Raw genomic sequence first — 25,696 nt, 5'->3', positions numbered from 1 at the left:
GAATTTTTTGAGTTTCAGATCTTAGATTTAAGTCCTTAATCCATCTTGAGTTGATTTTTGTATAAGGTGAGCAATGAGGATCCGGTTTCATTCTCCTACATGTGGCTAGCCAATTATCCCAACATCATTTGTTGAAAAGGGTGTCCTTTCCCCACTTTATGTTTTTGTTTCCTTGTCAAAGATCAGTTGGCTGTATTTGGGTTTATTTCTGAGTTTTCTATTCTGTTCCACTGGTCTATGTGTCTATTTTTATACCAATACCATGCTGTTTTGGTGACTATGGGCTTATGGTATAGTTTGAAATCAGGTAATGTGATGCCTTCAGATTTGTTCTTTTTGCTTAGTCTTGCTTTGGCTATGCGGGCTCTTTTTGGGTTCCACATCAATTTTAGAATTGAGAAAACCATGGACTTCCTTTAAAAAAAGTTTAAATATACTTCAAAAGATACTATGAACAGAGTAAAAAAAAAGGCAATACAAAGAATGGGAGAAAATATTTGCAAATAATGTATCTAATAAAAAATTAATATCCAGAATATATAGAGAATGCCTAAAATTCAACAACAACAAAACAACCTAATTCAAAAATGGACAAAGGACTTGAATAGACATTTCTCCACAGGAGATATACAGATCACCAAGCGGCACAGGAAAAGATATTCAACCTCACTAATTATTGGGAAAATGCAAATCAAGGCTACCAGGAGATATCACCAATTAGAAAAAGGTTGATATTTAAAAACCAGAAAATAAGTGTCAGCAAGGATGTGGATAAATTGGAACCCTTGTGTACAGTTGGTGAGAATATAAGTGGTACAGTCACTGTGGAAAACAGTATGATAATCCTGCAAAAAGTTAAAAATAGAATTTAAATATCATCCAGCAAGTCCACTTCTGGGTACAGGCATACATCAGAGATACTGTGGATTTGGTTCCAGATCACTACAATAAAATGAATATCACAATAAAGCAAGTCACACAAATTTTTTGTTTCCCATTGCATATAAAAGTTATGTTTATACTATACTGTAGTCTATTAAGCATGCAATACTATCATGTCTTTAAAAAAAAATGTACATACCTTAGTTTTATAAAATACTTTAATTTTAAAACATTCTACCATCTGAGCCTTCAGCAAGTTGTCATCTTTTTGCTGGTGGATGGTCTCGCCTTGATGGTGATGGCTGCTGACTGATCAGGGTTGTGATTGCTGAAAGCTGAGGTGGCCGTAGTAACTTTTTACAACAATACAACACGAAGTTTGTACATTAATTACCCTTTCATGAAAGATTTCTCTGTAGCAGGCAATGTTGTTTGTTAGCATTTAACCTACAATAGAACTTCTTTCAAAATTGAAGCCAATCTTCTCAAACTCTCTTACTACTTCATCAATTAAGCATATGAATACTCTAAATCCTTTGTCGTCATTTCATCATTGTTCCCAGCATCTTAACCGGGAATAAATTCAAGAAACTACTTTCTTTGTTCATCGATAAGAAGCAGCTTCTCATCCATTCAATCCTGATTATGAGATTGCAGCAACTCAGTCACATCTTTAGGCTCCACTTCTAATTCTACCTCTCTTAGTATTTCTACCACATCTGTAGTTATTTCCCCACTGAATTTTGAATTCCTTAAAGTCATCCATAAGGGTTAAAATCAACTTCTTCCAAACTCCTGCTAATGTTGGTGTTTTGACCTCCTCCCATGAATCATGAATGTTCTTAATGGCATCTAAAATAACAAATTTCTTCCAGAAGGTTTTCAATTTCCTTTGCCCAGACCTATGATGGGAATCACTATCCATGGCAACTATAGCCTTATAAAATGTATTTCTTCAATAATAAGACTTGAAAGTCAAAATTACTCCTTGATACATGGGATACACATGGATATTGTGCTAGCAGGCATGAAAACATTAATCTCCTTGTACATCTTCTTCAGAGCCCTGGGGTGACTAGGTGCATTGTCAATCTATGAGCAGTAACATTTTGAAAGGAACAGTGTTATTTTTGTTGTTGTTGTTATTGTTGCTGTTGTTGTTTTTCCTGAGTAGTATGTCTCAACAGCAGACTTAAAATATTCAGTAAATCATGCCGTAAACAGATATGCTGTCACCCAGGCTTTGTTGTTCCATTTACAGAGCACAGGCAAAGTAGATTTAGCATCATTCTTAAGGCCCTTGAAATTTTGAAATGGCAAATGAGCACTGACTTCAACTTAAAGTCATTCACTGCATTAGCCTCTAACAAGAAAATCAGGCTATCTTTTGAAGCTTTGAAGTTAGCCATTGACTTCTCCTCTTTAGCTATAAAAGTCCTAGATGACATCTTCTTCTAATAGAAGACTGTTTTGTCTCCATTAAAAATATATTGTTTAGTGTAGACACTATCATAAGTGATCTTGGCTAGATCTGGATAACTTGCTGCAGCTTCTACATCAGCACTTACTGCTTCCCCTTGCACTTTTATGTTATAGAAATGGCTACTTTCTTAAATCTCATGGACCTAGCTCTGTTCACTTCCAGCTTTCCTTTGGCAGCTTCTTCACCTCTCTCAGCCTTCAAAGAATTGAAGAGAGTTAGGGTCTTGTTCTGGATTAGACTTTGGCTTAAGGGAATGTTGTGGCTGCTTTGATCTTCTATCCAGACCACTCAGACGTTCTCCATACCAACAATAAGGCTGTTTCACCTTCTTATCATTTGTGTATGGACTGGAGGAGCACTTTAAATTTTCTTCAAGAACTTCTCTTTGCATTAACCACCTGGTTAATAGTGTTTTGAAACAAGAGTCCTAGTTTCTGGACTATGTTGGCTTTTGACATGTCACTAAGCTTAGTCTTTTCTAGCTTTTGCTTTTAAGTGGCAGATGAGTGACCCTTCCTTTCACTTGAACATGTAGGCCATTGTAGGGTTATTAATTGGCCTAATTTTAATATTGTTGTGTCTCAGAGAATAGGAAAGCCCAAAGAGAGGGAGAAAAATGGGGGAATGACCAGACCATGGAGCAGTCAGTACACACATATTTATTTATTAAGTTCATCATGTTATATAGGTGTGAATTGTGCCACCCCCAGGCAATTACAATAATAACATCAAAGATCACTGATGAAAAATCACCATAACAGATATAATAATAATTAAAAGTCTTAAATATTATGAGTACTGCCAAAATGTGACACAGAGACATGAATGAGCACATGCAATTTGAAAAAATGGTGGCAATAGACTTGTTCCACGCAGATTTACCATAAAACCTCAATTTGTGAAACCACATTATCTGTGAAGCACAATAAAGTGAAGCACGACAAAATGAGGTATGCCTGTATGTAACCAAAATAATTGAGAGGATGGCCTTGAAGAGATACACCCATGTTCACAGAAGCATTATTTTTAATAGTTAAAAATGGAAGCAACCAAGTGTTCATTGATCAATGAATGGATGAGCAAGATGTGGTATATACATACAATGGAATCTTATTCAGCTTTAAAAAGCAGGAAAATCAGGCCGGCAGGTGCCTCAACGGTGGGTGTGGTGGCTCACGCTGGTAATCCCAGCACTTTGGGAGGCCGAGGGTTGGGCAGCCGGATCACTTGAAGTCAGGAGTTCCTGACCAGCCTGGCCAAAATGGTGAAAACCCGTCTCTACTAAAAATATAAAAATTATCTGGGTGTGGTGGCACATGCCTGTAATCCCAGCTACTCGGGAGGCTGAAGCAGGAGAATTGCTTGAACTTAGGAGGTGGAGGTTGCAGTGTGCCGAGATCATGCCACTGCACTCCAGCCTAGGCAACAGAGCAGGACTTCATATTGAAAAAAAAAAAGAAGGAAAATCGGACATATGCTACAACATGAATGAAACCGGAGGATATAATGCTAAATGAAACAAGCCACCCACAAAGAAATAAACACTATGTAACTCCACTTATATGGAGTCTCTAAAGTAATCAAATTTTTACAAACAGAAAGTAGAATGGTGGTTGCCAGAGATTGTGGGGATAAGGAAATGAGGAGTTATTCTTTAATCGATATAAACTTTCAGTTTTCCAAGATGAAGTTTATGGAGTTGAATGGTAGTAATGGTTGTATATTAACAATGCAGTAAATATGACTGAATTGTACAATTAAAAACAATTAAGATGGTTAATTTTATATAATGTATTTTTACCATAATAAAAAAAATTTTTGAAAAGAAAATGGTAGGAAAAATCAACTACTAATAACCAAAAGTTGACTAATAGGGAATGGCTAAATAAAAATGGGCCCGTCCATGAAATGGAAAACTATCTAGCAATTTAGAAGCACAAATTAATCTAGAATGTATTAGTATTTAAAAAAATCTCTGAAACACCTTATTGCTTGCACAGAGAGTGTGTGTGTGTGTGTGTGTGTGTGTGTATATATATATATATATATATATATATGAGAGTATATCGAGAGATTATATAGAGAGAGAGCATAATAGGGCATAGTGGTTAGAAATGTAAACCTGAATGTGAACCCTGGCTCTGCCACTCATTGACTGTTCAATCCCAGGAAAGTTACTTACCCTCTCTGCGTTTTTCATTTTCTCATTAGCAAAATGGGGATACAGAGAGCCTCATAGCATTGTTGTCAGGATTAAATTTAACATGGTTAGAACAGTACCTGGTTAGAATAAGTACTCCAGAAATATTAGGTATCATTATTATTGTTTTAAAAATACACAAATACCTTCTTTGTGCATGTACACATCATACATGTACACACACATATACATTCAGAGAAAGTGGTCTTAAAAGATATATACCAGTGTTGAAATAAGAATTATGAGTGCAGACAGAATTCACCTAGAGATGAGCCAGGGAGATAGTTGCTTTGATCAATAACCGTATAAGAAAATGTTTTTCTTTCATTATGTAGTTAAATATTCAAACACACCAATTGTTTAAAAACTATACAACAAGGAGGAAGAAAAGAAAGGAAGAAAGATGAGGAGAAAGAATCATGAGCAGAAGGCAGACTGTTGAACATAAAGGATCTATGGTCAAAAACCTTAAGTGCCATTATCTGGACTCAATAAAACATTGAATAGTGTTACTCCTATAGTAATGGAATTAATGATTTCTGAGTAATTAAAGAATTGATAATTAATGAATGAAAAACAAGAATATGCCCTAGGAATATTTCAACAATCACCTGAAAACTTCCATAAATTATTTGGATAGAAGTCCTTATTCATATACATATATATGAATATATACATAAGAATATATACATATCTATCTATATATGACATTTAGGTTTTACTTAACATCCTACCATCCTGTGCCCTTGTTCTGATAGGTTTTTTTGTTTTGTTTTGCTTACTTTCCTTTTCTTCTTGTAGAGTGCTTTGAGCTTTGTAAAGCTCTGTATAAATATCAAACATTAAATGCTAATTATAAGCTTAAAAACTTAGTTTCTGTTGAAAGAGTGTTAGTAACTCTGTGCTGTCAACTCAGGGCTTGACAACAAAATGCCTTAATGAAATAAGACCAGCCTTTGTAACGAAAAGTAGCTTTTAGTGCCAAGAAGTTAGCACCAACTGCCATCTCAGCCTCCACAGGGGCTCAGACAAGTTGCATAATAAGAACAGATAAATGGAATCTTGAAAACGCGGACTTAGGAAAATGTCTTTTTGAGAGTTGAAAGCAGAGTGAGCGATGAAGCCCTTTAACTTAATCCTGGTCAGAGGCGAGCAGAGGAAGCTATACTGGTAGAAATCACTAAGTTGACTTCTTAACCCTGCACTCCGTCATGCCCCAGCACCTGGACTGCCCTCAGTTACTCGCTCTGTCCAGTGCTTGCCTCCTGGCTTAACTCTACCCTTCCCAAAGCACCTCTCATCCTCTTGACCACTGTCAGGGAAATAAAACAATCCTGTCAACCATACCAATAGGCAAGACACAGAACACAATTGATTCATGAGTAGGCATTACAGGTTTACATGCATGAGAATGTGGACAAGTCTGGGTAGAATTTAGTACAACTTTATACAGGAAAGTAGAAGAGCAAGTAATTTAAATGTCCTTTTTTTGAGATCACCTCCTGTATGTCTATAAGAAACTTATAAATTAATCTTGGAGTTTTTTGTTGTGTTGTTGTTGTTTACAATTCTAAGCATCAGAATGCCCATAAAGTTGCATTATAAAATCAGAAGTCTGAGCCCATATGAAAATAGGGCTGATTATATTTTTAGGAACCATCCTACAGAGGAGAGGATGGGAGAGGCAGCTGCATCCTCCTCTTTATTAAACCAATAGAGCTTGATCAATTTACCTTACAACTTGAACACTAACGTTACAACACAAAGGGGAAAAATCTTGATTCACGCATCAAAACCTTGGATAATTCACTATTTGAGCCCTATCTTGTCAAATGCAATTTCAGAGCTTTGTCTGTAACATAAAACAAAATCTTGCCTTTTAGGCTGAAGAAATGAGAATTATCTCTTTTCCTTCCCTGGATTTTACTGAAGTGGTCAAAGAAATGAAGTTTCTATCAGGCTACCTTGAACAGTGGGTCAGTCATCTGTCTTCAAGGTCAAATCTGTGGCTTCAGAGCGGTTCCCCAAAGCTCTGTCTGCTTGCTGCATTCTAGGCTTTGCAGGGATGGCAGGATTGGGGCAGGCCCAGGCTCCTCAGCCAAGAGAAGTTTGGAAAGACATTTCTGCTCTCATCTCCTCCTTCCACCACCGATCCTCCTCACTCAACCGCCACCAGCAAGCCCTCCTTCACTCCTACCACCATTTCCACTTCCCACCCTTGCGAAGAGGAAGCAGAGGTTCCAGGTTTTAAATGAAACACTCTTAAGAACAATCCTTAAGAAAGCAGCTGATTCTTAGAGAAAGTGCTAATAACACAGTCAATTTAACCCCAGCATTTGTAGCCAATTTTTCAAATTCCCGTTTAGTAGGCAACAAAGCTTTGCAGCTGAGATCTGAGGCCTCGAGAGAAAGCAGCTCCCAAATAGTGAAGATTTAGGATGAGGCTTCAAAGCCGTGCCCCCCATACTTTGTCCGCCACATCCTCCCCACCAACAGATGAAATATCCCTTTGGTCTGTTCTGTTGATGGCTGCATTTAAAAAATCTGATTTTTCCCAATCCGGGCAGCATTATCCTTTTCGATTCACCACAGACCCCTGACGACTGGACTTGTGACAAGCAGATTACAAAGCTGGTTTATCCAGGCATTGTGTTTCTGTGGCTCTTTCTGAAGCCACAGCCTCCGAGGCAGCAGGGAGCACTAATTGCTCATTTGCGACAGTGACCTTTTCAACTGGACAGCGCCTGGGATCTGGTTCCACGTTGATGTCTCTCTTCTTTAATTACAGTGTGCTGGCAGGGAAAGAAGCACCCAGTGGCACAGAGTACAGTAGTATCTAGTGTCTGGACCCAGCTCACTCTGCCTCTCAAAGCAAGACCCGAGGAGCAGAGGTATCTGTTCTATTCACTTTGTTTTTGCACTTGGATTCTGACAGGAATTTAAGCCACTGGGATCGGGAGTGCATTAGGGCACTGCTATGGCAAGACACTTATCTGGGAGTCACTCATTTTCAAAAGAAAACTGGACGAATTTCCATCAGGCAGCAAGTGAAAAATATTCAGAGAGATCTATTTTGATATTTAATCTCCAAATCTTATATTCGGGATTGAGGTCAATATCCTATTTGACAGCCTCCCAGCTAAGAATCTACTTTCATTTGCTCACTGCCTGTTGTGTATGCAAAACCAGTACAATATTAATCTAGTGCAGACAAATGGCACCCATGAAATTTTCCAGGAACACTGGCAAATTGTTGGTACTTTACAAAGGACTTTGCAGGACCAGAATGAGCTTGACACAGGTAAGGAGAGAAAAATCTGAGTGAAACATTAAATGAACTGATCTCAGAATCCTGTATGCTGTCTGCAGATTGGAAAAAAAGGGACACAGTGAGACAGCCACAGTGCAAGGCAAGGAAGGGGCAACCAAGTGAGCACTGTCACATTTAGGTATTCTAGTTCATCTGTCTGCTACCAAGAGCTGCCAATCAAAAATATACCGTCTGAGAGTGTGGCAGATTGCAGAGGACAGGAGACACCATACATGTTCATCATCCAACCAAACCCTGACACAAAACCCCCTGAACATTTATTGATGAAAAGCAAAATTAGGCCACAGGGAGAAACCCAATGGGGCAATTACACTTAGGCTACATTTCTCAATGGTGTATACACCAATTTTATTTTTCCTTTTTTACTCCACCAACAACTTGCTAAAACCTGAAGCATTAAATACATACCCACCCCTCTAGCCCCTCTGACAGCCCAGGCATCTGACCTGCACCCTATCAATCCCATTCGCTCAAAAGATATAGAAAACCTATGGCATGATGGGGCTCAAATATATGTATCTGAAATTTATTAAGAAACATATTAAGATTGCTGATGGAGTTGTAATCGAGCCCCCTCCGTCACTTTAAAGAGCTACCAAAAAGAAACCCAACAGAAATGTAAAAAGAAGTTGTGCTTTATAAAGAGTAAATATATTTTGAGAATGATAAGCAATAATGTCAAGTAAGATTATGATTCTATCCACACAGCTAGCCCTGACACTATTTGAAGGATGCCTGTGTGTCAGGGGAAGGAAGAGGACCTGGATCTGGCTCTCCAGCTTCCCAACAACTGCTTCTGTGATTGTTTCTAGTTTTTTCTTTCTCCCTTCGGAATCACATTTGCGTTCCAACTACCACATTCATTGCAACATTAACTCTATGCTGGTGTAAGTGCTTCAGCAAAAATCCTCAGAGAATTAAGTAAAAGGTATTATAGGTAAATCCCTCTTGGGCACTTCATGCTGATATCAACTAGCCAGAACTCAGTGATAGAATGAGGTTCTTATTAGACTTTTTGCAAAGAAAAGAAAAGCAATTTTCCCTGTGAAATTTTATGAATAAGCTAGTCAAATCCATCCTCAGAGACAAATTGGTGGCTACCATGATGCCTAGTAATATGACAATGCACTTTGAAGGGAAATAATGACATTTCCCTAATTTCTCAGACATGTCACTGAAATGTGTTCTTGAATTGCTCAACTAAACATTAATTCCATTGTCTTCATTTAAAAGGGCATATTCTATGGCCCAAACCCAGTCTAACCCCCCCCCCCCCACACACACACACACTGACTTCAGAGGGAGATTTTCCTGAGTAAAGATGACAGGGTACAATTCCGTGTAGACTGAGTGACTGTCTGTCATTTTTATTACTTGGGACTGAAAATGTTTTCTAGCAGTACAAACCCCAAGGGACCATATGGTGCCTAAATTATCCATCTGTAATGCTGTTTGAATCCTTGTTCATCTGACTCCACAAGGGACCAGAGTTACTCACCTGCTATGACCACATAGGCATAATTTCTGTGCTTTATATTACCGACCAAGGAATGCATTTTCCAGCTGTGGAAAGTATAAACACAAATGTGATATTCAGAAGTGGAAGAAACACTGGCGTCCAGGTAGAAATAACTGATTTTTACCAGGGCAGAGCATGTATCTCTACAATCAAAACTAAACTGAGAAACAATTCACTGTGTGGGGGACTCAAAGATCTTTTCTGTATCAGTCCCAATCATTGGTTGAGGGTTGGTGAGTCATTTTAAATGAGAGATGAGAAAGAAGAGCTGGAGAGGCGAACTTCAGTCATTTTGTGAAGATTCTGAGTCTTTTCGAAATAACAAAATATTTCACATTTAGATATTTATGACACCAAGTACCCTGTAGATTCTTGAAGATTCCATATATAATCATTTTTATCTTATTTTGGTGTCCTGTTCTACCTATGCTATTTTATAGAGTCAGAGAAATTAAAAACGATACAAATTTCAGTAACTAGGATTTTTGACTTATTTTTCTAGAGTTTCCTCAGTAAATAATTTGAAAATTAGAAAAATAGAAATCACTTTGCCGCTAGTGAAATAGGCAAAACATAACAGCCCATTTTGCTGTAGTCTTTCTTTAGGGGCGAATGGCTACCGAAAAGTCAGCCAGGGAGGAACTGCAACGTATTATTTTTTCCTAACACTGATTTGGTTTTCCATCTTTATGTAGTGAAAGAAGCATGACAGAGAAACAAATGCCCTTCTATTGTTTACATTTGAGGTTTACAGAGAGAGCAATCAGCAGATTTTCTGTAAGATCCATCTATCTGTCACTGTGTTTTATTGGATATGGCTGCAGCTGAATCGAAAACAGGAAAGAGGAAAGAAGTGAAAGTGACAAAGATGGTTATAAAAATAGAAGAAAAGAGTGAAATCTCTGGAGTGTAAGAGTGGACCAAATACAGCTGTGGGCAATATTCCCTCTGTTTTTATAAAGTGTGTGCATGTGCCTTGCCACATAAGGAACGAATTTATGAAGATTAAGCATGTTTCATGTTTTTGGCATTGTATTCAGATGGAATTCATGATGAAGTTTATCAGATATGTTTCATCCACATTATGCACAATCAGAACTCTGCCACATGGTAATTAGGTCAGCACCACCATCCCCCCCCCCCAAACCCCTTCACATATATGCAAAATGCAGCATCAATCAGTTCTCCTTGTCCACAGATGAAAGCCTAACTCAGTATGCCAGTTAATAACCCCTATAAGCTGGTCCCACCTTTTTTTCCACAACCTAGTTTACCTTGCTCCTACCTGCCCGAAGGAGAATGATCACTGCACAAGTGATCCCCATTTTCTCTTTCACCACCGTGTTACCTTACATTGACAGTATTGCAACACCCCAATTTCACCATCCTTTGTTTTTCCAAGGCTTGCCCTTCTTTAAAGATTTTCCTTACCATTTGAACAATGTCACCGCCACTTTAGCAACATTAATTCTTTCTTAGATTCAGATATCAGCACAGAAAACTGGCGTGAAGACATAAAACTGTGTTAAACAGGAACCAATAAAATATTTGCAGTCAGTTACTTAGTGGCTTCAAAGAAGTACAATTACTTTATCTTCTTTCCTGGTTTCTGTGGGTGAGGAATTAAATTGGATGGCTGTAACTCAAAGTCTACCTGTGGTGGATTTGGAATAGCTGGGGGCTGGACTACCTAGGGTCTGGCCCAGCATCCCTTCATCTGTCTCTCTCTCTCTCTCTGTAGTCTCAGGGTCTCGCCATTTTCTCTATCTGGGCTAGTTTGGACTTCTTCAGAGTATGACTTCTTAATTAGCAGCTTAAAGCTTAAAGTGTAAGCATTCCAGCAAGCAAGGCAGAATGGAAATTGCCTTTTGTGACTTAGCTTCAGAATTTACAGAGGACATTTCCACCATAGTCCGTTGGTTCAAACAGTCATCAAAGCCTGCCCGATGCCAAGGGGAAGCAACATAGATCCCAGCTTTTGTGAGAAAGAATGTCAAAGTCATATTTATAGAAAAGATTTGTGAGATAGGAAATGTTTCTGTGACCATCTTTTAAAAATGCAATCTGCCAAAGGAGCAGATTAATTTTTAAGAGAAAAGAAGGAATTTTGGGATTCGGCCATTACCCTGCCAAAGAACAATGTTCCAGATACCTACTCAACTATTGTGGTTTTGCATAGTTTTTATAGGCATGCTTGTCCAAAGGCATGTTTTAATTATTTTTTGTTTGCATGTTGTAAATTATTTTTTCCAAAACGCTAAAGTACACTTAGTAATGAAGAGGGGTGAGTTTATTTCTACACTTTACACGTATTCACTGTTATGTATCTTATATGTAAAAAGTTTTTGTCCCAGAGATGCTAGGATAATGTAACGCAACCCAAAAGTGATTAAACCCCAATGCAGCCTTCTTTAACTCGAATAAATATGAAAGCAAAGGTGATATGGTCATTGAAAATATGGTTCTAGACTCTACCATTTTTATCACTCTCTAGTTCATTGTCTGCAGATAAATGTGACCTAAAACATAATGTTCCCTAGTGGAATACTTCACAGATTTTTTTTTCTTTTTTCTTTGTAATAGAGAAAGGGTCTCACTATGTTGCAAGTGCTGGTCTTCAAGTGATCCTCCTGCCTTGGCCTCCCAAAGCTCTGGGATTACAGGCATGAGCCACCATACCCAGCCCTTGACAGGGTTTAACGAGTGACACCATCTTGAATCTGAGGTTGGTGTTCTGAAGTACAATCCTTCATAACCCTGCTGAAGATATGACAATGTAGCCAGGCCCAGACTAGGTGCTGCCATCAAGAAACATGGTCCTAAAATCAACGTGTACTTTCCTAATAACTCGTGTTAGAAACCCGGACTTCTCTAACACTTTGAAGAGGATACATAGTCCATAACTGGATTTCTGAGCAATTCTTTCCCTTTTTTCATTCCCTTTGTTTATATCCCAGAGTTCTTTCCTCCAAACTTTGAAAAATCCTTGATTTGAAACGAATCTATTTTATCTGCCTATCACATCTTTTTTCCTCCAAATTGGGTACCATAATACTCTAGTAATGGCATACTCCTGCCCCACAAGCTAAAAATACCCAAGTAGACAAAGTCAGAATGTTCTTCAGTATGAACATCCGATGTTAATTTTTTTTATCAAATCATTCTTTCAAGGGTAAGTGTGAGTGAAAAGCACTCACATGGCGAGTGGTGCTATGTCACCACAGCATTTCCATTATCAAGTGAGTCCATCGTTCAAATCCTTAGTGGGTAATTGTCAGGGGTGGGAGCAGAACTTCCCATACTTTAGTATGCATATGAATATCACCTGGGAATCTTGTTATATTCTGATCCCATGGATGTGGGCTGGGCCCCAGAGTCAGCATTCCTAACCAGCCCCCAGTTGGTGTCAAGGCTGCTGGTCTGGGAACCATACTTGGATTAGCACCAACCTATTTTTAAACCATTATTTTTAGTTATTGAAATTCTAACTTGCTTGTTTTGAACATTTTCCAGTTTATTGAAGATTTTGGAAGGTATGAGATAAATAAGAAAAGACACAAAGGAAAATCCAGTGATCTCAGCCAGCAAAAGCAATAGGAGTGGAAAGTCCATAGGCCAGTGCTGGGCTGGTGAGTAGCAGGTGGATCTGAGAAGGCAGCAGACGCAATGTCACACCCTGAAGTTCCAAACCCTCCACTGCCCTCCCCACCCCACTCTGTCCTCCGTCCCCATCTGATTCTTGAACTTCATGCCTCAGAGACCCTCCGGGTACCATTACCTGTAAGTTCAGAGGTGAATTGTTAGTTAATGACTGGGCAGAGTTGGGAGCAGGCAGCTGAGAACTAGAACCAAACGGAGGCTAAAAGTTTGAATGAAACATTGAATCTGGGAGGCAGGGTGCGAGGACAGAGGAGGGATTGTCGAGAAGGAAAAGAAAAGCACTCACAGTGAAACCTGAAAGAGGTTTCACTTTTCCAAAACAAAACTCCCCTGATTTCCTCATTGGCTCAGGGCTGGGCCCCAGGTACATTTCTTTCTTTTATAATTACCTACACCTGAGTGAACATAGACAGGTATTTATATCTCAGTGAGCGTTTAGGTGTGTTTATTTAGGTTTTATTTATAATCCCAGATTAGGTAATTTCCTTTTAAAAATTGTAGGTGGACTCTGACGAGAGAGAGCTTTTATCTGAATGTTATTAAGAGCATAGGTGTAAAGAGAATTTTGCTTTTGAAAACTTACAAGGGCTATTGAGTTTTTCAATTAAACAATGTGGCCCTTCTAAGGTTACTAAAGAGAAACCCACATATTCACAATCAACCTCTAAGGCTGTTGAGGTTTCTCAGTTCTTTGTTTGAGCCTCGAACACTATGTGTTCCTAAGCCACTAGAGGTAGAAACAAAATACAGTCACTTATCACATTTCCTCTGTTCCACACCTCAGTATTGTCGCCATCTCCACTTGCACTTCAGCGGAGGGGATTGATAGATTTCAACAGGACCTTTTGTGGGCTCAAAGGAGCTGGCTCCGCACTTTATTTGCCCTCTGTGTGTGGTTGTGAAGCATTCTGACCAGATGACCCGGCATTGCCAGTAAGAGCCCAGCCCCATGCCACAAGGACTCTACAGCCAGAAGCACTGCTTCCTCTGCCTTGTTTCTTGAGATCAGTGAAATAAGAATATTTTCTCGGGAAACCCTGATTCAATAATTGGTGGCTCAGAGCCCACAATAAAATCATGGTAGCAGTCTATAAACATCAAAACATTAATCCTTTCCAAGTAGGAGCTGACGAGAATAAGCCTAATTGCAGTAATGACCTGAAGTGTAGATGCTGCTCTACATAAAATCTCTCTCTCCCTGGTGGGAATGTTCCCATGGAACTCTGGGACTGTGCCATGCACACACCTAACTCTAATAATACTAAATCTAAACATGCGCATTCCTGCTGGATGACCAGACTGATTTTCATTAAAGGCCTAAAAGGTAAAAAATTATTACTACTTTAAACCACTTTCCAAAGATTAAGCATTTTTTCAATTGTTAATGATGGCCCCCTTCTCTCATTTAATTTCATTTTTAATTTTTAACTTTAAAAAACACTCCAGTTAGATACAAATATTTTAATTTTTATTTATTAGGGACCATATAGTTATGCAATATCCATGTTTGCTACCATAGGCACTGGAGCTGTGATATGATTTCACTGTGGTAACTTGAAAATGTATATAATAGATTTTTAAAATTAATTTGGAACAGGAATAAAAATTACTACAGTGTGAGAATTCACAAAGCTCCCTCTCCTTCCCCTTTTTCCATCCTCACCCCACAACTGGCACTAGCTTTTAAAGGGGATTATTTTTTGCATCCTGGATCAGTGCCTGGACTTTTCTTTGGAAAAACAAACAACGAGAATGGATAAAATGGAAAGAAAATGGAAAACACCCCTTCACTATTCTGGTGAGATTGGCCCCATCCTCAACTCCAAAGATGGGCCCTAATTTGTGTATCCAATACCACACACACACACACACACACCCCACCTTCTGTGGAGGTCTCAGTTGCTGTGACAAGATCCAGTGTTATTTTCTCCATAGTAATGATGACTTTCCTCGTTTTTTGGTTTGTTTGTTTACTAGAAAAATTAATTCTCTGAAATTGAGGACTTTGGTGTCTTATTCACCCCTATGCCCAGCACCTAGCATAATGGCACAGTATCTGACACAAAGCAAATAATCAATATTGCTATTGTGGTAGCTTCCTAACTGGTCAGATTACTTCTGATCCCGCCCCGCCCGCTCAGTCTCCTCTCAGTGCAGCCCCACCCTTTGCACCTCTGTACCTGTGCAGCAGCTTCCTCGGGTCAGCGTGGTGTCCACAGCCCAGAACCTGGCACTGGGAGACTCCTGGAGAAACTGAACCTTCTTGTCTGACTGTCCAGAAAATAAGAGAAAGTGTGGCAAGTGTTTATATATATATGCTTCCCTAAAAATAACTTCTTATAGAGCCACATGAATACCTGCTTACAAAGCATTTTATCAGCCTCATAAAACATGTGAAGAGGAATTACATAAAATTAGTAAGACATATCTGAAAAATGTTTTCATTTAAAGTAAAATTCAAGACTTGTTATGTGATATTTGTTGTGATTATTATGTATCTAAAGAAAGATACATTTCTTTTTGAAACTTATTCTCCTTTCTCTTTCTTCAATAACATTTAATTTTTTAGGCAAGCTGCCCAACATACTTAGAAGTATACACAGAGAATGATTTCATAAAAACTTACATAGCTGCAACTTAGATTTGACAAATATTAATACATTTCTAAACATCCTTATTTAAAAATAAAATTGGATATTTTCACATATTTGAAAGTAATAAAAATATTTGGGCCACAAAAAAAAGAGTTTGAATATTACTGTAACAAAAAAGTTTGATAGATTTTTGTTGAATGATTTTAAATGTTACTGAATCAAACTGATGCAGGTTCCTTGGAAATAAAATAAATTTAGGCAAAATAACTTCATCACAGATACCTGAGTGTTTTAATTTGTCTGTGACTAATGTTAAAACGTGGCTGAGGTTAATATGCAGCTAGAAATCATACATCTAGGAGATGGATCTGAGGTTCACCTATTTTTTTTTTTTTTTTTTTTTTTAAGGCGGAGTCTCGCTCTGTCAGCCAGGCTGGAGTGCAGTGGCCGGATCTCAGCTCACGGCAAGCTCCGCCTCCCGGGTTTACGCCATTCTCCTGCCTCAGCCTCCCGAGTAGCTGGGACTACAGGTGCCCGCCACCTCGCCTGGCTAGTTTTTTGTATTTTTTAGTAGACACGGGGTTCCACTGTGTTAGCCAGGATGGTCTCGATCTCCTGACCTCGTGATCCGCCCGTCTCGGCCTCCCAAAGTGCTGGGATTACAGGCTTGAGCCACCGCGCCCGGCCTCACCTATCTTTTTATAGTGAATTTTGAAATACAGGTAGGCACAGTATAATGATGTTTCCATCAATGACAAAGTGCATATACAACGGTAATCCTGTAAGACGAGAATACCGTATTTTTACTGTACCTTTTTAATGCTCAGATATGTTTAGACATGCAAATACTTACCATTGTGTTACAGTTGTTTACAGTATCCAGTATAGTAACATGCTGTACAGGTTTGTAGCCTAGGAACAATACCATATTGCTTAGGTGAATAGTGGGCTATACCACCTCGGTTTGTGTAAATACACTGTATTATGTTCACACAGTGAATATATCGCCTGATCACACATTTCTCAGGATGTATGTGTGGCATTAAGCAATGCATGACTGTAAAAGGAAATTATGCCTTTTTTTCTCCAAATAGTAATTCTCTTCTAGAACACTATTCCTCCTACTTATGTGTTCTAGCATATGGGTTGGTATGCCTCGTATGATGTACAACAGGTCTTTCCTAGTTAGCAGAGATATTTAAAGGAAAGTAGAAAGAGAATTTTTAAAAATAAAGGAGAAAATTAAAGACCACGTCTTTCTTAATTGAAGTACTGTGGTTGTAAAAACTTTTGATCCTTTCCCTTCTCTACCCTTGTAAATACATGTGTAGTCAAATACTGAATTTTTGGTACTGGAAACAGGAAACACCTGATGTACAAGGTTATCTTTCCTGTAGAACGTATTGTCAGACACACAGCTGAATTAAGGGTGGATCAGGCAGACTGCTGCTTGGGAAACTGTTCTGTAAGAGGGGTTAAGAGAATCGTGGAAATGTCACAAGATGGAGGAACTTGTATTTGCCATGTTTCTTCTTAGGCAAAAGGATGGGATACTAAGGTAGGGCTAAGACCTGAGAAGGCGATATTTGCATCTGACTTCCAAGAAGAGCAGGCCAGAGACACAGCTTCCGTGGGCACAGCCCTGCTGAGTGGAATATCCACACCTGGTACAGCCAAATAGCCTAAGACATGAAAGGGGACACTGGGGGACCTAGAAGTTCCCACTCCACACTGCTCCCACACAGAGCTCAGACTCTCTTCGATATAAATATACAAATACTGAAAGAATATTATTTTAAAAATAAAGTATCAACCTACCAGGATGCCATCTGGGCCTGGTCACAAATCATTCTGATGGCAAAACTGTGTTCCTCTGCCATCTATCCATGGAAATGATCGAGTTCTTTAGGGAACTTTGCTCTCATGGTCTTATTGTAGGGGGACATTAGGGAAATGTTCCACTCTTTATAGATAAAAATTGTAATTAAATGCTTTTCAGTGTGTGGACTGGTTGTTAATAAAGAATAAAACACTCTTAATTCAGCTGCTTCCTTTCCTATATCAACATCTCATTCATTCTGTTTCTCTCTCACAGTGAGGTTGGTCTCAATCACCCTGATGGTGTTTATCAAATTCCTGGGTCTGAAGGGACTTGCCCCAACCCTTATAGACTTTCCCCACCAGGAAAGAAGGAAATACACACAGTTGACTTTGAGGGTTCTTTTCAAGAATTATTTTTTATTATCACCTATTCAAAAAATTTACCATCAAACCATGTGTTTCAGATAAAGAATAATAATTACTAAACAAGACTATTGTGTAAGAAACCATGACTTATGAGAATTGCTTGTTGTCTTGTTATAATTCTACAACTATATGAGAGCCTCTCTCTGTCATTATTTGCATATGATAATTCCAGAATTGGACCTAATCCATGCACAGTGAAAAATCAGCTGTTTCTGACACTGTTTCCTCATTTGTGATTTAGAATTAACGACAACAAATAGAATTTTGTTAAAGGTTGAATAAGATACCATGAAGGTTCTTGTAAGCTATAAATCGTTAGTTATGAGTTGGCCCATTGATGGTAAGATTCATTATGTTTTTTCCCATATTAAGTAAGTAATATTACTAATTCTGGAAGAAGGTGCTTTGCAAAGTCCTGTTCACTGTAAGGATCTGATTTTGTTGCTGCAAACTCTAGGTTGCTTGTTTAGGGTTAGGACCATTATAAAAGGAAATAGGTGTGGACTGTTGGAATCCAGAGCATGATGTATGACAGGGGCTCAAGATTAGAAGTTAACCCTTGACATTATTTCTATTCCAGTGGCAGGTGGGGTGAGGATTTTTTACTGAAAATTGAAATTCAGCTGCAGCATTGGCTCATGCCATCTTTGCTGTCATTATGTCCCAGAATAGCATCACTTCAGTCAGTTTTGCCAAATTAAATCAAGTGTGATGGGGTTACAAACTAAGAAACAACAAAGGGTTAAATTTTTAGATCGTCCTTTTGGTTTTTAAGGAAAAATACAACATTCTGCAATAAAATCATATTATTAAAAGGATTGCTCTGATACGATCAAACATTGAAATCACATATTTCATAATGTCATTATGTTTGGTCTTTAATCTATCCTAATGAGCTCACTGGGTCTAACAGTTCAGCTTGTTGAGATTTGTGAATTAGAGCTAAGCTTTTACTGACCCTAATTTTTTAGGTTAATAGTAGTTTTTATGAGAGGTGATCACCTGATACATTGCGGGGATAAACGAATCCACTCATTTGGGACTCTGCCATATGACACCAGTAACTCTTTATAAGAGTTAATTTTTACTCAGATTTTTCTCCAAAATGATATATTTGCCATAACGTTAACACTGTGTATATCTAATATGCCTGTACATATAATTGTAATGTATATATTAATTATGGAAATATATTTTCTTTCTGCCTTAGAAATAAGCACCTTTTTCTTTGTAATAGTCACCAAAATGCTCATTATCCCAATAGATTTCTCTTGATTAGGCTAAGTGTATGCATTAATTAACCGCACTTGGATTATTTTATTTAAAAAAAATTAAAAATACTAAAGCACATTTCATTCCAATATCCCCAATGTTGAAGGTCTTCTGACTTTCATGAAACCTCTTCAGAGTGAATGAAAAGAGGTGAAGATGCTCATTAGCCTGTAATTTCTGAATGTGACTGTGTCCTAAATTCTTCAAGATGCCATAGGCAGAATGTTTGTACATCATATACATGTTTTTATCATTATTTCTCTTGTAATAAGCTCAACATTACACTCTATAGAATGGAAACTATTTAAATACAGATTTTATAAAGGATTTTCTATGATGATCAACCTGTCAGTATTTTATCAGGCTACAAAACTTAATTTGGATTGGATATTCAGCCTTAAAAAGGAAAGAAATTCTTACATATGCTACAATATGGAAGAAGTTGTCATAAAGGTTGACAACTTTATGCTAAGAAAAATGACCAGTCACAAAAAGACAAATATTGCATGATTCCACTTATAAAGGTTTAGACTACTTGTTATTTAGACTACTTTAATAAGTAGTCTAAACCATAGAGACGGAAAATAGAACTGTGGTTGTCAGGGTTTGGGGGGTGGGGTAAAGAGGGAGTCATTGCTTAATGGGTATGAAATTTCGGATTTACAAAATGAAAAGTGTTATGGAGATTAATGATGCTGATGCTTACACAACATATGAATGTATTTAATACCACTGAACTACACTATTAAAAAGAGTGAAGATGGCAAATTTTATGTTATGTGCATTTTACCACAATCATAATAATAATAATTTTTAAATAAAACTTAATTCTGTCTTGCTTTACTAAATACTGTCCTCATTCTAGTTACTTTTGCCTCTGGCACCATGATTCAATAAGTCAAACAGGAATATCAAACAACAAACTGTTCAGAATTTATTAGCACCCACCATGCACAAGGTGTTTAAGGAATATTAGGAAATACAAAGTAATTTCTTCATAAAAGCCTGCAGAATTCTTTATAAGTTTTCACCTATCAAAAAATAAACACTTACGAAGTTTAACAAATGGTGAACTCAAAGAGACATGAAGATTTCAGATGCTTGCAGAATTTCCAGGCTCTAAATAATTAGGTTTATTTCCATGTCTTCTCTCACAAAGATGGGTACCAAGTCCACAGGACGAAGCAAATTCTTGGATAACAGATCCAGTGCAAGGTCAGTTTGCTTTAGCAGAGCACCAGAGTTCAGCAAAAGAATGAACATGTTCTAATATCAAGGTAAGTAGACTTGGGGGTGAGACCAGGTGAGAAGATGGTGACTCGGCTGGCAAAACTTGATGAGAAGTGGGCAACTAAAAAATATAAGGTACTACGCTTTCACTGCAAACCTGACCTCAGGCTGTTTCAATTTTATATCTCATGTTGCTTCCTCTAAATCATTTTAACTGTCATTGGCATGGCATTACTTTTCAATATGGTATCATTATATCAGGAATGGTAGTCTAAGGAGAGGAGCTAACACCTCCCAGGTGACCAGCCAGTGTCCTGCCCTCCATGCCATGAGGTGTAGGGAGGCACAGTATAGAATCCTGACAGGAGCAATGGGTTTACTTACTAAGGGTTTGGTGAAGCAGAATAAGGGAGCGATAAAGATTAGGCCACAATGACCTACTTTTAACACCAGCCACTAAGGCGCCTCAGTTGATTGTGAGCACTACACAGTAGAATGCTTTAGAACAAAGAGTGCGTAACGTGAATCTTGCACACAGAGAGGCGTTTGAAGCTTAAAAAATATCCAAATATACAATGGCCTCTTGTTTAATTATAGTAATTATTCATCAGACTCCAGATGTTAGGAAAGAAAAAAAACTTTATCTTTTTATGATTAGAAGCATGAATCCTTTCAAATGTGTGTGTCACTGAAATGGAATGTATCATCTAATCATCAACTTGCAGCTGAAAGAGTGCCAAGTAAATAACTAAAGCCAATCCAGATACTTATTAAAAGAACTTGTTTCCAAAGGAAAAGAGAAATACCTTCCATTTGAAAGAAATCAACCCTACAAAAAAGTCAAAAGTACTTGGGGCATTCTGGCAGCATCAGGACTTATTTTAAAATGTTCAATCAAATTTTTGTCCAAAATCCACTGATGGCTATGCCCTTATTGTCAGGCTGCTGCATTCTTTCAAAAGTGATTGAGAGGCCCAGAAATCAAGATCTCACTAGTTATACATCACTGAATCAGGGGAGAATGCAAAGCAGCCTCCCAGAAGACCAGGCCTGGAAATCCATATGTGATGTCCAGTTCCTTAGACTCCACCAAACTCCATGAAATTAAAGAGAAGGCAACAAATTTCTCTTTCTGCTGGGGTCCCAAACACATAATTAGACAATGATTACTGAGGTGTGGTAGCCAGCCTCCAAGGCGGCCCCCAGTGGTCTACATCTCCTTATATTCATACTCTTATGTAGTCTTTTTCCACTTTGAATATAGATGACTATGTGAGCAAGTGTATCACTTAGAAATGACAGTGTGTCTTCCCAGGCCAAATAATAAAAGGCATTACCACTTCTAACTTGCTCTCTCTCTCTCTCTCTCTCTCTCTCTCTCTCTCTGTCTGTCTTTCTCTTTCCCTCTCTTTCTTTCTCTCTCCTCCTCTCTCTCTCAGATCACTCGCTTTGGGAGAAGCCAACCACCATGCCATTAGATACTCAAGATGCCCAACAAAAGTGACCACATGGTGAGAAACTAAGTCCCCTTACCCATAACCAGCACTAATTGGCCATGTAAGTCACCCTGGAATTGGATCCTCCAGCCTCGATCTAGTCCTCAGATGACTGCAACCACACACAGCTACCATGTTGACGGCAATCTCAAAAAAGACCCTGAGCCAGAATCACCCATCTAAGCCCCTCTCATATTCCAGCTCCACAGAGTTATGTGAGATAATAAATGTTTATTATTTTGAGCCACTAAGATTTGGGCTAATTTGTCACATAGTCATAGATAAATATTGATAAGCGTAATCTTAAACTGCCTGATGGGATCCTTTTACCTTGAAACCTCTCCATAAATAAAGCCATGCGTTTCATTTCAGGCCCAGATATTTACATGGTGTGTGTGTGTGTGTGTGTGTGTGTGTGTGTGTGTGTTGGGGGAATCCATTCAGTTATAAGTCTCTTTTACCCTATCATGCGGAATACAACTCAAGGATACCAAAACATACCATACTTACTCATTTCACGAACTCTCACATTAGCATATATGCTTCAAGAACTTTTTCTATCTGCATTTTAAAAAAGAGAAAATAGTAGCTTCACAAATTATTGAACTTAATTTATATATTTAAATCACCACCATATTCAAGGTAATATGCCAAATGTAGGAGATATTTATAGATCTAAGAGTGTGCACAGACTCTGCACTCAAAGAACCTACTCTAGGGGGAAGTGCAAGTATACATGCATTTGTAAAACAAAAATTCCACTAAAATATACAATAAATGTGTGTAGTGACAATCAGGGACAAGCTAGAAGTTATTATTTGAAATTTGGTTCGATAATAGTTAGGGCTTCAGATGGGCAAAAGAGGAACTGAGAAGCCATTTCAGAAGGAGGATGCAGCATGAACCCAGGCAGCCTCAGAACCAATGGGAAAGAAACCTCAGAATGTGTACTAGAAATGCACCAAGGTTTTAAATATTGCAGCCAGGGATTTACATTTAGTTAAGTAGCCAGGAAGAGATATTGAAGTGTTGTACAAATTGGGGTGACCATATCAAAACTGCACTTCGGGAAAAATAATTGAATATATGGAGAACATATTAGAAGAGGGAAAGGCTGAAAGCAGTACCATGAGAAGCCTGTGCTCATGATCTAGACAGGAGGAACAGAAGTAAGAATTACAGAGCAGGCAGCGAGAATAGAAAGGAGGAATAAATGTGAGAGGCAGAAATTATGGAGTCTGTAGGTTCTGCCACTAACAGGATGAAGCTAAAGTAGGTAAAAGTGGGAGAGGCTGCAGCAGACAGAGAAGACACAGGTGTTTCAGGCTAGGAGATTAACAGAATTAACAGAATTAGGGATGGACAGAAAGGGTGTCTATACTGAGACTGGAGAACAAGGAGGTGGAAATTCAAATATAAATATACATCAGAACTCTCCAGCCTTCTACTATATCATCCTCAGACTGCAGGTGGGTGTCTTTTGCAAGTACAAATACTTTGATTTGCATTGGAAACTGTCAGCTGGACTTGCAAATAACATATAAAACCATTCTGTGTACCGATGCAAATATTCTTTGCGTCAGCAGATAGAAATATTGAAAAACTCCAAATTAGACATCACAACAAAAAAGCCTTTTGGTTTTTGGCAAATAAGCATTTTAAACAAAATCTGACCCCACCCCATCTTGCAATATGTTTTTAAAAAACTCTTTGTCTTGCCATATTTTTATAAAATGGTTGAAAAAATACCATTACCTAGCTCAGTTTTCTCAACGTACCTTCCTAGCAGTTCAACTACGGAAAAATCAAAACCTATCTTGCTCACTGGCAATCAGTTAATTGTGTGAAGTAGCATGTGCCATCTAATTTAAACACACAGTTGTCCTTGTGTATTCTGAGCTTGTTCTATGTACTTAGCTTGAAAAATTGTCCAGATTTCAAAGATAGAGCTCTTCTTTTTTTTGTTTTTGTTTTTGTTTTTGGTTTTGTTTTTGAGGCGGAGTCTTGCTCTGTCGCCCGGACTGGCGTGCAGTGGCCAGATCTCAGCTCACTGCAAGCTCCGCCTCCCAGGTTTAGCCATTCTCCTGCCTCAGCCTCCGGAGTAGCTGGGACTGCAGGAGCCCGCCACCTCGCCCGGCTAGTTTTTGTATTTTTAGTAGAGACGGGGTTTCACTGTGTTAGCCAGGATGGTCTCGATCTCCTGACCTTGTGATCCGCCCGTCTCGGCCTCCCAAAGTGCTGGGATTACAGGCTTGAGCCACCGCGCCCGGCCGAGATAGAGCTCTTCTAATCTACCAATGCCAAGGCTTTTATGCAAAGCTAGGGTATAAACCCAGATCTTCAAATTAGGCTGCTGGATTTATTTTTTTTTTCTATGCATGTACATGAAATATTTACTAAATACAAGTTTATTTGCAAATTAGAACTGCTCCTGGCTAGGGTGCCATAATCAGCAGAGGAATATAAAAATAATAATAACAGCAACAACTTACCAGAGTAGCATCATTTTAAGCACTTTAGATACACTAACTCACTTAATTCTCATAATAATACTACAAGGAATTTTCTTTAAAGAGACAAAGTATCATTCTGTTGCTCAGACTGGAGTGCAATGGTGCAATTATAGCTCACTGCAGCCTTGAACTCCGGAGCCCAAGTGATCCTGCTGCCTCAGCCTCCCAAGTAGCTGGGACTATAGGCATGTGCCACCATGCCCAGCTAATTCTCACAATAACACTACAAGGGGATTCAGTCAATATTTCAAGAGCCAAAGATTGAACTCAGACATTCTCAGAGCCTAGGCTCCTAACCATTGGGCCTAAAAAGAGTAATTTTCCATGGGCATTTTTGGTCACCCACTGTATTAGTTTTTTACTGCTGCTATAATGAACTACCACAAATTTAGCAGCTTAAAATGATACAAGGTTGCATTTTTCTAACTCTTCTTCCATAGGTACATCTCCCTCTGACTCTGACCTCTTCTTCCTTGTTCTTCTGCTTTTAAGAATGCTTGTGATTAAATTAGACCCGCCAGGAAAACCCAGGGTTAGCCCCTTAATTCTTTTTTCTCTGTAACTCAACATATTCACATTTTCTAGTAATTAGAATGTAGGAATCTTTGGGGGCCATTAGTCTCTCCACCACACCCACTGATACCTGATACTCTAGGTAAAAAGAATCTAAAAGTGCAAGCAGATTGAAGGTACTAGAAATAAGAATAATAAATAAGGAAAGAAAGGTGAGTGGGGGCTGCGAGAAAAAAATGTCTACAGGACAGTATCCTATGTAGGTGTATTAGTTCATTTTCATGCTGCTGATAAAGACGTACCTGAAACTGGGAAGACAAAGAGGTTTAATTGGACTTACACTTCCACATGGCTGGGGAGGCCTCAGAATCACGGTGGGAGGCGAAAGGCGCTTCTTACATGGCAGCAGAAAGAGAAAAATGAAGAAGAAGCAAAAGTGAAAACCCCTGACAGACTCATCAGATCTCGTGAGACTTACTCACTGGCCACGTGATTCAGTTAACTCCCCCTGTGCCCCTCCCACAACAGTAGGTGGGCAGAAAATGAGAAACTGAGGTCTACTTCCTGGTCCTTGACATTTGCCCATTGCCCCTACAACTTCATTGTTGTTTCACTGAGAGCCGATATAACAAAATTCTAGTTTCTTCATATCATCTTCTAAGCAGCTCTACTAGGAAAAATCAAAACTTATCTTAGTCTTATGACCTTATCAGTCTTCATAATCATTATTTTGCTATTTTGAATGCAGTTTACTTA

This window comes from Rhinopithecus roxellana, chromosome 3, assembly GCF_007565055.1.
Source record: "Rhinopithecus roxellana isolate Shanxi Qingling chromosome 3, ASM756505v1, whole genome shotgun sequence".
NCBI classification, from domain to species: Eukaryota; Metazoa; Chordata; class Mammalia; order Primates; family Cercopithecidae; genus Rhinopithecus; species Rhinopithecus roxellana.
Note: the sequence above shows the minus strand (reverse complement) of the source record.